This window comes from Anomaloglossus baeobatrachus, chromosome 2 (genome assembly GCF_048569485.1).
Source record: "Anomaloglossus baeobatrachus isolate aAnoBae1 chromosome 2, aAnoBae1.hap1, whole genome shotgun sequence".
NCBI lineage: Eukaryota > Metazoa > Chordata > Amphibia > Anura > Aromobatidae > Anomaloglossus > Anomaloglossus baeobatrachus.
The window spans coordinates 652,189,988-652,202,381 of NC_134354.1; the positions used below are offsets into that span (position 1 = coordinate 652,189,988).

The 12,394-nt window shown below is 51.4% G+C and overlaps 1 long non-coding RNA gene across 2 annotated transcripts in view; it reads left to right on the plus strand.

Annotated features, from left to right (window-relative positions):
* The first annotated feature begins 2,514 nt into the window (after positions 1–2,514).
* LOC142290484 (uncharacterized) overlaps positions 2,515–12,394 on the plus strand; it is an 84,426-nt gene continuing 74,546 nt past the window's right edge. For both annotated transcript variants that reach the window (XR_012750321.1, XR_012750322.1), the window contains exon 1: positions 2,515–2,563. This is a non-coding gene — a long non-coding RNA (uncharacterized LOC142290484). The remainder of the gene's footprint in view (positions 2,564–12,394) is intronic.

A 12,394-nucleotide genomic window follows, 5' to 3' on the forward strand; every position in this document is an offset into this window, starting at 1 on the left:
GAAGACGTTACTGCTAGAAGAGCGGAACCTGTGGCCAGAAAAGCTGCCTGACCTGGTCGATATGTACGATAACATCCCTTCTAGCTCTACCAAATGTACACCAGCGTATTTGATGAAAGCTCGGCCAGGCCGGTTGCCGGTGGACCTAGAAATGGGCTTGGAAGCTCCAGAAGCCCTCCCTTCGACTACTGGATGGGACACTCGGCGGAGAGCGCAGTACCGACAGGTCCAGGAGTACATAGAGAGGAACCTGTGTCGGAGCCAGGAACAGCAGGAACAGTACTTCAACAAGCGGGCTCCAGATGGCCCCTTTAAACCTGGAGATGTAGTGCTGAAATGAAAAAGAAGAACCCATAAGCTTGATGACCAGTGGGAAAAGACCCCGTATGTCATACAACCCACTGAATTGGAAGATGAGAAGGCCTACCAGATTAGTCGTGACCAGGGGAAGACTTCAGCCACGGTGTCCAGGGACCACCTGAAGAGGTGCCCATCGCCGTTGAAGGTGGCAGCTGAAGTTCCAACCCCCAGACCAACCGAGGAGATGGAGAAAGAGGTGATCCACACAGTAATGGGTGATTTCCCAGCGGACTGGCCTACACAGAACAGCGCGGTGCTTATTCCGGTAATAATGTTCCCACGACCCGTGGAGGAAAAGGAGACGGAAGTAACCGCCAGTGAACCAGTGCCCAGGGCTGCACCTGTACCCAGTCCCCCTGAGTCTCCACCGGCCCCACACAGTAGACGGGAAGAGGATCTGACTGTCTCTTCTGTCCCCTTGCCCTCCACTGATAGCATTGGGCCCAGAAGGTCCACACGCCCCAACCTAGGCCAACCCCTGCTTAGGTACAGGGAAACTACCATTTAGGTAGCCGGTATAGGACCACCCTGGTCCCAATTGGAGCCTCGATGGTGATGCCTTTTACTATCTGGACCCTATTGGGAATAAGACCTGGCAGAATTCAATTATAAGAGCAAAGGAGAAAAAAGGGATATATTTATATAAATATAAAATAAATAAATATGAATAAATATAATATCCCTTTTTATATAGGGATTATTTGATTGCCTTTTTTCCACCTTTGGGAAAGTATTCTCTATATTTTCTATATTATATTCCATGGCAAGTTTGGCCCCTTGTTTCCCATAAAATATCTGGGTCCAGATGGGAAGACATACATTATCATATTTGTTCCACATTATCATATGTTCTCTGTTTCTATATATGTTCCAGCTAGTATGGGATCATCTTTGTTATACCTGGTGCTTTATTCTATAGTTCGCTTCTTAAATAAATAATAAATAAATCGTAAATCTGATAAAAAAAAAACATTTAATAGCTCCCAAAACTGAACTTGAGCATTTCCTGTCTCCTTGTATGGCGGCCGCCATCTTTTTGGAGTCCTGCACATGTACAGTACCCAGAAACTCTCTCTGCCTCTATCTGATTGGATGCCAGCGTGCATGTGACTTCCAGGACGCTGGAGACATGCATAAGGGTACTTTCACACATCCGTATTTTTGCTCTGCGGCACAATACGGCGTTCTGCAGAAAAACCGCAACCGGCTTTTGTAACGCCGATTGCGGTTTTTTTTTGCATTGACTTACATTAGTGCCGCATTGTGCCGTAGGGGCTTGCGTTCGGTCCGGTTTTTGCCGCATGCGGCAGATTTAGCCGATGCGGCGGCCGGATCGAACGAACCCTGCAACGTTTTTTGCTCCGGCAAAAAACACCGCATCGCGCCGCATCCGGCCGCTGCGGCGCATTTTTCAATGCATCCCTATGGAGGCCAGATGCGGCGCGATGCGGAAAAAACCGCATCCGGTCGCCGCATGCGGTATTTTCCACTGCGCATGCTCAGTAGCATGCCGCAACCGGAAAAAACCGGACCGGCCGCATGTAAAAACTAAGGCTACTTTCACACATCCGGTTTGAGCCCTGCGGCTCAATCCGGCTGTGAAAACTATGCAACGGATGCGGTGAAAACACCGCATCCTTTGCATAAGTTTTTACATGCGGCCGGTCCGTTTTTTTCCGGTTGCGGCATGCTACTGAGCATGCGCAGTGGAAAATACCGCATGCGGCGACCGGATGCGGTTTTTTTCCGCATCGCGCCGCATCCGGCCTCCATAGGGATGCATTGAAAAATGCGCCGCAGCGGCCGGATGCGGCGCGATGCGGTGTTTTTTGCCGGAGCAAAAAACGTTGCAGGGTACGTTCGATCCGGCCGCCGCATCGGCTAAATCTGCCGCATGCGGCAAAAACCGGACCGAACGCAAGCCCCTACGGCACAATGCGGCACTAATGTAAGTCAATGCAAAAAAAACCGCAATCGGCGTTACAAAAGCCGGTTGCGGTTTTTCTGCAGAACGCCGTATTGTGCCGCAGAGCAAAAATCCGGATGTGTGAAAGTACCCTTATGCAAAGGATGCGGTGTTTTCACCGCATCCGTTGCATAGTTTTCACAGCCGGATTGAGCCGCAGGGCTCAAACCGGATGTGTGAAAGTAGCCTACCGCGGCGATTCTGAATGCTGGGAAGTATTCTGACACAGCTGATGAGGTAAACTCTTGGTTGTTTAAACCCCCACTTCTTAGGTGGGCACATTCTACCCCTGACGAAGCTGTCCCATGTGACAGCGATACGCGTGGGGAACATGTTATCCCACCCTGGCTATTTGTTGCTATGGATCCCACTATTTGGTAAATCCAGCTAAGGCTACTTTCACACATCCGGCTTGAGCTCTGCGGCTCAATCCGGCTGTGCAAGCTATGCAACGGATGCGGTGAAAACACCGCATCCTTTGCATAAGTTTTTCCTTTGCGGCCAGTCCGGTTTTTGCCGCTTGCGGCATGCTACTGAGCATGCGCAGTGGCAAAAACCGCATGCGGCGGCCGGATGCGGTTATTGCCGCATCGCGCCGCATCCGGCCGCCATAGGCATGCATTGAAAAATGCGCCGCATCGGCCGAATGCGGCGCGATGCGTTTTTTTTTTGCCGCACGAAAAAACGTGCCAGGCAACGTTCCATCCGGCCGCCGCATCGGCTAAATCTGCCGCATGCGGCAAAAACCGGACGGAACGCAAGGCCATGCGGCACAATGCGGCACTAATTAAAGTCTATGCAGGAAAATCGCAACCGGCAGCAAAAAAAACCGGTTGCGATTTTCCTGCAAAGTGCCGGATTGTGCCGCATTGCAGAAACCGGAGGTGTGAAAGCAGCCTAAGGCTGGTAGTATCTGGGCTTTGTTTTCAGGGATCTCTATTATCTGGACTGCGTATATGATTGTTATTTATATGTGCTGCTAATGATCTATGGGTATGTGGTAATTATTTATGTATCCATGTTTAATGTAAAGTTTATACTCATGCCTATGATCCAGTTATTATTGAGTGACTTCTGGTTGTATACATATTAACATAGCCCTGTTTAAATTTACCTGTATAGTGTGACCTCTGTATACAGCCAGGGGGGTGTTTGTCCCTTTACAGGGATCAAACAAGGAAATTGGAGGGGTTTTTTTATACCTTTTTTAAGTGATTTTAATGTGTTTGTGTCCACTTTGTTTATAATAAAGACCAATATTTGTACTTAAAGGTGTATCCCTCATTTTGCACACCACCTTGCCTTTTCTTTATGCCTTTCTTGGTGTGTTGGGGTGATCCCTTATCCTTTTATTGTTGGATTATTTAATCCTGGGAGTGGTGCCCTCTAAAATAGTTTCAGTGGTTACCATTTATGGGTGTCATATGTTAAGTATGTAAATATGTGAATGAATGACATTAATCAACCGTGACCTTCATCTGATTGTGTGATTATCCCGGCCGTTGCTGGCAAGTTGTCCCCGGAGGGACTTTATGTGTCTACAACCTGCATGAGAGACTACTCATGGACATGGCCGAGAACTGGCAGGCCACCCACGAACTGGTGGGCATGTAAATAATTTTATGGGATGAAACCGTTGCCGCCTCCGGAGAGGCAGATTGGAGGAAGGGCCCGCAGCACAGCAGGCTGGGGCCTGGCCACCACCAGGACCGGTGGCCATCCTTCGGGGGTCAGGGGTCCCCCAAGGACGTGGTGTCCCCTGAAATGACAGCCGGGTGCGAGTAACCGTACCCGCTCGGGCAGCCTGAAACTGGACTGGGGTCAAGGAGTGCTGCCCACTTCTTAGGGGCAGCATCAGGGATAGGTTTCTTGGGTGAGAGAGCGGAAGACATCCGTCCGTCCGTCAGTATTAAAAATGTTTTGTTTTATATGTGCAACGTTTAAGTGTCCTCACAAAAATGCTTACTGTTCAAAATGTTTTATATTTTTACAGCTTTTGAAAAATAAAAAAATAAAACCGGTGATGAATGGGCAGCCCGCGGACGGTCTGCATTTCACCAAGGGGGAATGTGGCGCCCTGGGCTAGCCAGGTTGTCACAGATAACACACAAACACCCCCACCCCCATAAGACAGGGACACCAGCCAAACACAAAACCCGTGTTGCCCTCTCCTGTGTCTGATGTCCACACCAGGTGAGGCGGAGTCAAGCGGTTGGCCCCACCCACCGAGGAGTTGACAGGCCTGGAGGCGGCAAAAGTGACAGAGTTTGAAGTGAGAGGAGTGAACACTTGGGTGTCTGGGTTTGTGGCCCAGGCACTGACAGCAAGGTTGGCAGATGGTGGTGGTTGTCTGCAGGAGTGGTGGAGCAACGCGGAACCGTAGGACCGGGGTTGGGCGTTGGCCCGCCAGTACCGACCGGGGAGCGAAGTGAAGCCAGCACACACAGGCAGGGCCATCGGACCCCGACTAGGCTTGGAGCCGCCGACAATAGTCAAATCTGAATGTGACCGGAACCCCAGGGGTTTCCTAACAGCTAAAGTCCTGATTGAGGGCAACCGCCCACACCGTGAGGGTATACAGCTACCGCCTAAGGCTAGAGACCCAAGGGCCAGCGCCTGTGGGCAAACGGGCTCCTCCGGTACCCATACACCGGGGAGCGGGCTTCCGTTGGGGATCCATAGTAGTCAACTGAGAACATCAAGGTGCAGGGAAATACAGCTGCCATCACCTGTCCGGGGAGAGACACAGCAGCCGGCTGCGGGACCCGTCCATCCAGCCGTTTGGTTTAGCAAGGACTTTGTACGTTTTCTTACTGAGTGAGTACACCCGTGCCATCCGGCTGTCCCTGCAACCCTGCACCTCACCAACCCTGCCTCCCCGTCTCATCACCGGGCCCCGAGACCACCGATCCCTACCCACGGAGGGGGAAAACAACATCCTAGCTGCTCCCTACCATTGCTCCCGGGATCCCAGTCACCAGCAGCGGTGGTGCCCATCTTCACCACGACCCGTGGGTGGCGTCACGGGCTAAATCCCCCAAACCAACCACCCCTTTCACTCACGGGCAAGGAGCGCCGCTCGAGTCCCCGGATCCGGCCCACTGTTCGAGCCACCGAGCCGCAGCAGCGCCGGACCCGAGCGTTAGCGAGAGCGCAGCAGCGGCGGCGCCCTCCCCGCCCGCGACATGATCAGTCCATGAAAACTGTACAACACATAGACTGCATCTGACTGATGTCCAAGTTTTTCACAGATCCATAGATTTTCATTGCTGATTTTGATCAGACATGGATCACTGGGTCTGAGGAAAAATTGGACATGTGAGCTAACCTATAGACTACCATAGGCAGGGTCTGACATTTTCATTGGTGAAACCTGTGCAGCCGCACAGTGGCCCACTTCTACCTCAAAAGAACACAGGTCATTTCCACTCATGTGAATACCTAAAATATCTGGAGAAGAAACCGCTTGTGATATTCCAACGACTTTGGGTAAGACCTGCGGCTAAGTCAATCCTATGTCTGAACAATAAATTTCAAAAATGAAGAGAGGGAACAGGGCACTACTCAGCAACAACCATATCCATAAAGTAAAGTCCGAAGCATACAGGCATGAATCAATGCTGCTCTGGGGTGCACATGTGCAGAGAGACAAGGTATAATCCAATGTAGGAAGAAAAACGTCACTCACCAGATCTTTTGCTGTGCAGGATACGGCTTTATTTCAAGCGTGGAGGTTACATGTGCGGAGGGGGCTGGAGGGGAGGGAGAGCACGCCGGACACGTCAGACGACGGCCGTTTCGCACTTACACAGTGCTTCAGCTGGTCTGAGTAGGTATGACATCATGTCCGTTTTATCCACATACCACATGTGGCTGATGTCAAAACAATTAAAATATGTTAAAAACAATATGTATACCCAAATCTTAATGGAATCGCAACAAGGTAGCAAAAACATACATATACACAATGTGAAAGTTATAGAACAAATCATCCTAAGAATTCACTCAAATCATTTTTTTCATTTAACCCTAACGGGCCTGTGGCATTAAATTTCATAATATATTATTATGTCATTTATAACCAAAAATGTTGTGGGTACTGAAGAATCATCCAGCCCTTTTTTTTAAACGTCGTTATAGTCCAGTCTTTTTTCCTCCCGGGCTACATTCAGCTCACTGAGAAGCCCAGAAAACATAGGCGTGGCCCAAGTTCCAAACCGACTGTTTAGCACCTAAAAGTAATTACATGTTAGAATAGCAATAAATCAGGCCCAATATACCTAGAAAAATAGGAGGAATGCCATCTACCAATACCCTGAAACTCCTTGTAGCAGAGTTTGTCTGTTTCTCAGTTTTAAGCCTCACACAGATATTTCTGTTTCAGTTAAAAAGGTTGTCCCCTACGTTTATATTGATGGCCTATCCTTAAGGCTGCTTTACACCAGACAATCTATCGTGCGATAGATCGTCGGGGTCACGGTTTTTGTGACGCACATCCGGCATCGCTGGCGATGCCGGCCTGTGTGACACCTCCTAGCGACGCAGTATCGCTCACAAATCGTGAGTCGTGTACTGCTCGCTAGGTTCCATAATATCATTTAATTTAGTTGTTCATCGATCCGTGGTAGCACACGCCGCTCCGTGTGACACCACGGGAACGATGAACAGCAGCTCACCTGCGTCACGCGGCCGCCGCCGGCTATGTAAAGGAAGGAGGTGGGTGGGATGTTTACGTCCCGCTCATCTCCGCCCCTCCGCTTCCATTGGCCGGCGGCCGTGTGACGTCGCTGTGACGCCAAACGTGCCTCCCACTTCCTGGAGTGGGAGGGACGTTTGGCGTCACAGCGACATCACACGGCCGCCGGCCAATGGAAGCCCACAGCGAGGTCCCACGAGAGGTAAGTATGTGTGACGGGGGTTACCGACTTTGTGCGCCACGGGCAGTGATTTGCCCGTGACGCAAAAAGGACGGGGGCTGATACGATCGATTGTGAAATTGCACAATCGGTCGTACCGTGTAAAGCAGCCTTTAGGATAGGTCATCAATGTCAGATCAGCCAGGGTCCAACACTCCGCACCCACGCTGACCAGCTGCCCTCGGTCCCAGCGGCGGCAGCAGACAGCTGGAAATGGTCAGTTCTGAAGCTGATCCGTCTTCTGATAGTGGCAGCAGACAGGTACTGCACATCTGCCTCCTATTCAGATCAATAGGAGGCAGATATGCAGTACTCGACTGCTGCCACTATCAGAAGATGGACCAGCTCCGCAACTGAGCATTCCTGGCTGCCTGCTGCCACCACTGGGACCAAAAACAGCTGGTCGGTGTGGATGCAAAGTGTCGGACCCTGGGTGATCTAACATTGATGACCTATCCTAAGGATAGACCATCAATGTAAAAGTACAACCCCTTTATAACTAGAAACTGCCACAACCTGAAATGCAGTTTAATGTCACTAGTCATATACCATGGCAAGACTGAGCACAGCAACAAGACACAAGGTAGTTATACTGCATCAGCAAGATCTCTCCTAGGCATAGATTTGGGCTTCAAGTTGTGCAGTTCAAGTTCTTTTGAGGATGCATTGAGTATTCAGCAATGTTGAAGACAACAAAGGTATCGTCAGCAAAGACAACAGTTCAGCAGATAAAAGACTTAGGCTATGTGCCCACGTAGCGTATTTGCATGCAGTTACGCTGCGTTCTGCACCACAGCGTAACTGCATGTGTCCTGCGTCCCCTGCATAATCTATGAAGATTGTGCATTATCCATGCCCACGTGGCGTAGTAGAACGCAGCGCTTCGGCTCCTGCTGAAGCGCTGCGTTCTAAGAAGTGACATGTCACTTCTTTCGTGCGCTCTGCCTGCAGCCCCCGCTCTGTCTATGGGAGGGGCTCTATCCAGAGCGCATGAAATCGGCTTTTCAGTACGGACTGTTTCTGCAGGGATTTGAAGCGCACGTGTGCTGTTCAAATCGCCGCAGAAATTTCTGCAGGGACAGAACGCAACGTGGGCGCATAGCTTTATCCTTAATAACTTTCAAAATCATAACTTGTCCCACAGTTCCATCAGCTCAGAACTTGCAGAAACTAGTGGAATCCAGCTACTTCCATCTACTGTTAGGATTAGTCTGACCAGAAGTGGTCTTCATGGAAGTATCTTAACCAAAGAGCTACACCTTCAACATGGAAACAAGGGCAAGTGACTCAACTTTGCATGAAAAAATATGAACTGGGGTGCAAAAATATTTGTACTAGGTGCTCTGGAATGATTGGTCAAATTTTTATATACAGTATTTGCCTATAAAAGAAGATAATTTGCGAAGGGCTGTTGAGCGGTACAATATGAGTGTCTGCAGGCAACAGTGAGGCATGTGGAGAATACTTGCAAGTTTCAGGCTGCATTTCAACAATTGGTGTTAGGGATTTGCTCAAAATTAACGGTCATCCAAGCTAAGGAATATAGTCAGATACTCATACACCATGTAATACCAAGATCTTATGGCTCCAAATTTGTTTTGCAGAGGCACAATGACAGCAAACATAGTCAGTGAATAATAATAATAATTTTTATTTCTATAGCTTCAACATATTTTGCAGCACTTTACAATTTAGAGGGGACATGTACAGACAATATTAGACATTGCAGAGTAACACAATTCAACAGATACTTGCTTGCAAGCTTCTAATCCAGTGATGGCGAACCTATGGCACGCGTGCCACCAGGGGCACGCAGAGCCCATTCTGCTGGCACGCGTGCTCTCACCTGATCCTGCTGCTTTGATTTGCTGGTGCGGTGGCGCCAGCAGATCAAAGCTGTGTTGGAGCGGAGGAGACATTTCTCCTCGCTCTGACACTCCTCCTCCCCCAGGCAGCAGGTGTGTTGCCTAGGAGACGGAGCAGCGTCAGCGAGCGGCGTCGGCGTAATGATGTCTTCTGGCTGCATGGGAACTGAGGACCCAGCGGCGCGCAGCGGGGGAGTGTGTGCAGGAAGGTAAGTTGTGTGTTGCTTTTTTTTTTTTATAACTCGTGTGCCAAGGTGGGGATGGGGAACGCACATGCCAGCATGGGGTGAGGGAGGGGGAACACATATGCCAGCATGGGGTGGGGGAACGCACATGCCAGCATGGGGTGAGGGAGGGGGAACACATATGCCAGCATGGGGTGGGAGTGGGGGAACGCTCATGCCAGCATGGGGTGGGGGGAACGCACATGCCAGCATGGGGTGGGAGTGGGGGAACGCTCATGCCAGCATGGGGTGGGGGAACGCACATGCCAGCATGGGGTGGGGGAGGGGGAACGCACATGCTAGCATGGGGGGGGGATGACATGCTTGCCAGCATGGGGGGGGGGCATGCATGCCAGGATGGGGAAACATGCATGCCAGGATGGGGAAACATGCATGCCAGGATGGGGAAACATGCATGCCAGGATGGAGGAAACATACATGCCAGGATGGGGAAAACATACATGCCAGGATGGGGAAAACATACATGCCAAGATGGAGGAAACATGCATGCCAGGATGGAGGAAACATGCATGCCAGGATGGAGGAAACATGCATGCCAGGATGGAGGAAACATACATGCCAGGATGGAGGAAACATACATGCCAGGATGGGGAACAATGCATGCCAGGATGGGGAAACATGCATGCCAAGATGGAGGAAACATGCATGCCAAGATGGAGGAAACATGCATGCCAAGATGGAGGAAACATGCATGCCAGGATGGGGAAAACATACATGCCAGGATGGAGGAAACATACATGCCAGGATGGGGAAAATATACATGCCAGGATGGAGGAAACATGCATGCCAGGATGGGGAAAACATACATGCCAAGATGGAGGAAACATGTGTAACGGGGTGCCAGGGGTGCCTCGGGGATTGTAGTCGTGGCCCCTTTTTCTATCAGGCCAACCCCCGGCTCCGCCGTCACTATTGGGACAGGGGATTGTTCTGTGGGGCAGAGTGTGGTGGAAAAGAGCATACTATCAGCCGCAGGAAGACTCTTCAGGCAGGGATCAGATAAACCAAACGACATATTTATTGCACAGAGTTTCACAGACAGCTCAATGCACGGATCTTGTAGCGCACGGTCACAATTCCTGTCCGGGGAAATCTTTCCTTGTCGTCTCCTCTAGTGGGGATGTGCCCGGCTACTCTACTTCACCTAGGCTCCCACTCCGGCTATCACAGACTGGACCCACACCAATTCTGCTTCACCATTGAGGACACTTCTTCTCTCCTTCCCTTCGTTCTTCCTGTCCACTCAGCTCCACACTCTGCCCCTGGCTGTTCCTTTTCCCCCGTCCCGGAATCAACTGACTTCAACACACACACCACTCCCTTTCCCCCTAAGCTGCCAGCTCCTCCTCCCTCCTGCACAGTTTCCATGGGGACAGCCGTCCCACCCGGCCACTAGGGGAAACCCACTAAAACAGTATAAACATTTTTATTAATAACATCAACATTAACAGCTTTCAGGGGGGAAAACGGCGCCTCCTTGTAAGGGGTCTGCCCACCCCTTACATTCCTCCCCTCTTTTTGCCTTAGCCTCCCGGCAAGGCCCGCACCTGTAAAACACAATTAGCAGCAAGGCAAACTTTGGGTAAAACTTTAAAACTTTCTTGCACAGAGACAACCACTGAGCGTCCAAGTTCGGCGCCCGGAGTCCCTCCCTGGGAGCTCCCGGTCTTTGTAGGCAGTGTGCCCGGAGGCTTTCACAGCACTCCCGGTATTTGTAGGCAGTGTGCCCGGAGGCTTTCATAGCACTCCCGGTCTTTGCAGGCAGGAGCACAAACAAAGTCTTCCTTAACATCACGGAGGGAGTCCTCGCCCAGTCCGGCATCAGGCTCCTTCCGGGCTCGGTAACTTAAACAGGGTTACAACCTATAACACTTCACCGGTTCTTCAACACTACCGGTTCTTAGCACAAAAATGTTCCCCCCCTCTCCGGTCACTGAGATTCACACGGGGTGATAAGCTCGTAGCCATTCGGCCCGCTGGGCCTTCACATAATCGGAGAGTGACTGACCTGGCAAGCGGCGCAGCCTCCGGAACGGCTCATAGTTAACCGGTGTCTCCGATTCTTCTGGCTCCGGCTTTGGCCCCTCGGTGCCCGGCGGAGGTGACTGGGTAGCTGAACGGGACGGCTGGGGACTACCCACGACAATCACCGGGTGTGTGACCAGACTCTGGTGAATTGCTAACACCGCCGGTGTCCCCTTTTCCGGATCAGCACTCAGTCCTGTCATGACTTCTGGCGACACCGCCAGCGTGTTTCTCGGCCGGGAAGTCTCAGCCAGCACCGGTCTCTGTTGGGTACGTCTCCGGTATTGGCACTCTTCCCATTCGATCTCTTGTTGCCACTGTGCGGCCTCTTGTGCAGTGGGCATCCGGGTCACTCCTACGGCAAATAGGCCCCGGCATCCCACTTCTCTCCGGAACTTCACCTTTTCTCCCGGGTACAGCGTATGAAGCCCTCAGTGTCCAGGTTAACCCGGTTATAGAAAAAATGGTCACCGGTCTCTTCGTCCTCAATGAATCCATAGCCCTCCGCCTGATTGAATTTGACCACGGTGCCAACGGTACACTGCCGATCAAACTCGTCGCTAAGGGGACCGGCCATCATCTCGCGGGCCACGGTCTCGGCCAGTAACCTTTCCTGCACCGGATCGGGTTCAGGCGGTGGGGACTTTCGCTGAGTCAGGGGTGTCGGCTTCACCGGCTCCCAAAAGAATCCCCACTCATCTTCTTCCAGCTCCCGGGCATGTTGCTCTTCCGGGGCCGGAACTGCTGTGTGGGTTGGAGGTCTCACCTCGCCTGGCGTGAACACCTCCGGACACTGGAGTGGTGCTCCCAGGACTTCGCTTCCCGGCTGCAGCTGTGTCTTGTAAGTAGCCCGGACTTCAGTAGAGGTTTCACCGGTCGCCGCATCCCAGGAAGTGACCCACGTTATTTTTGCAGGTCGCTCCGGACCTCCTGGCACAGCTGGCAACTTTATGGTAAACGCCTCCTCGACTACACTCTGCCGCAGGCGTCCTCTTCCCAGGCTGGTGGCTATCAGCG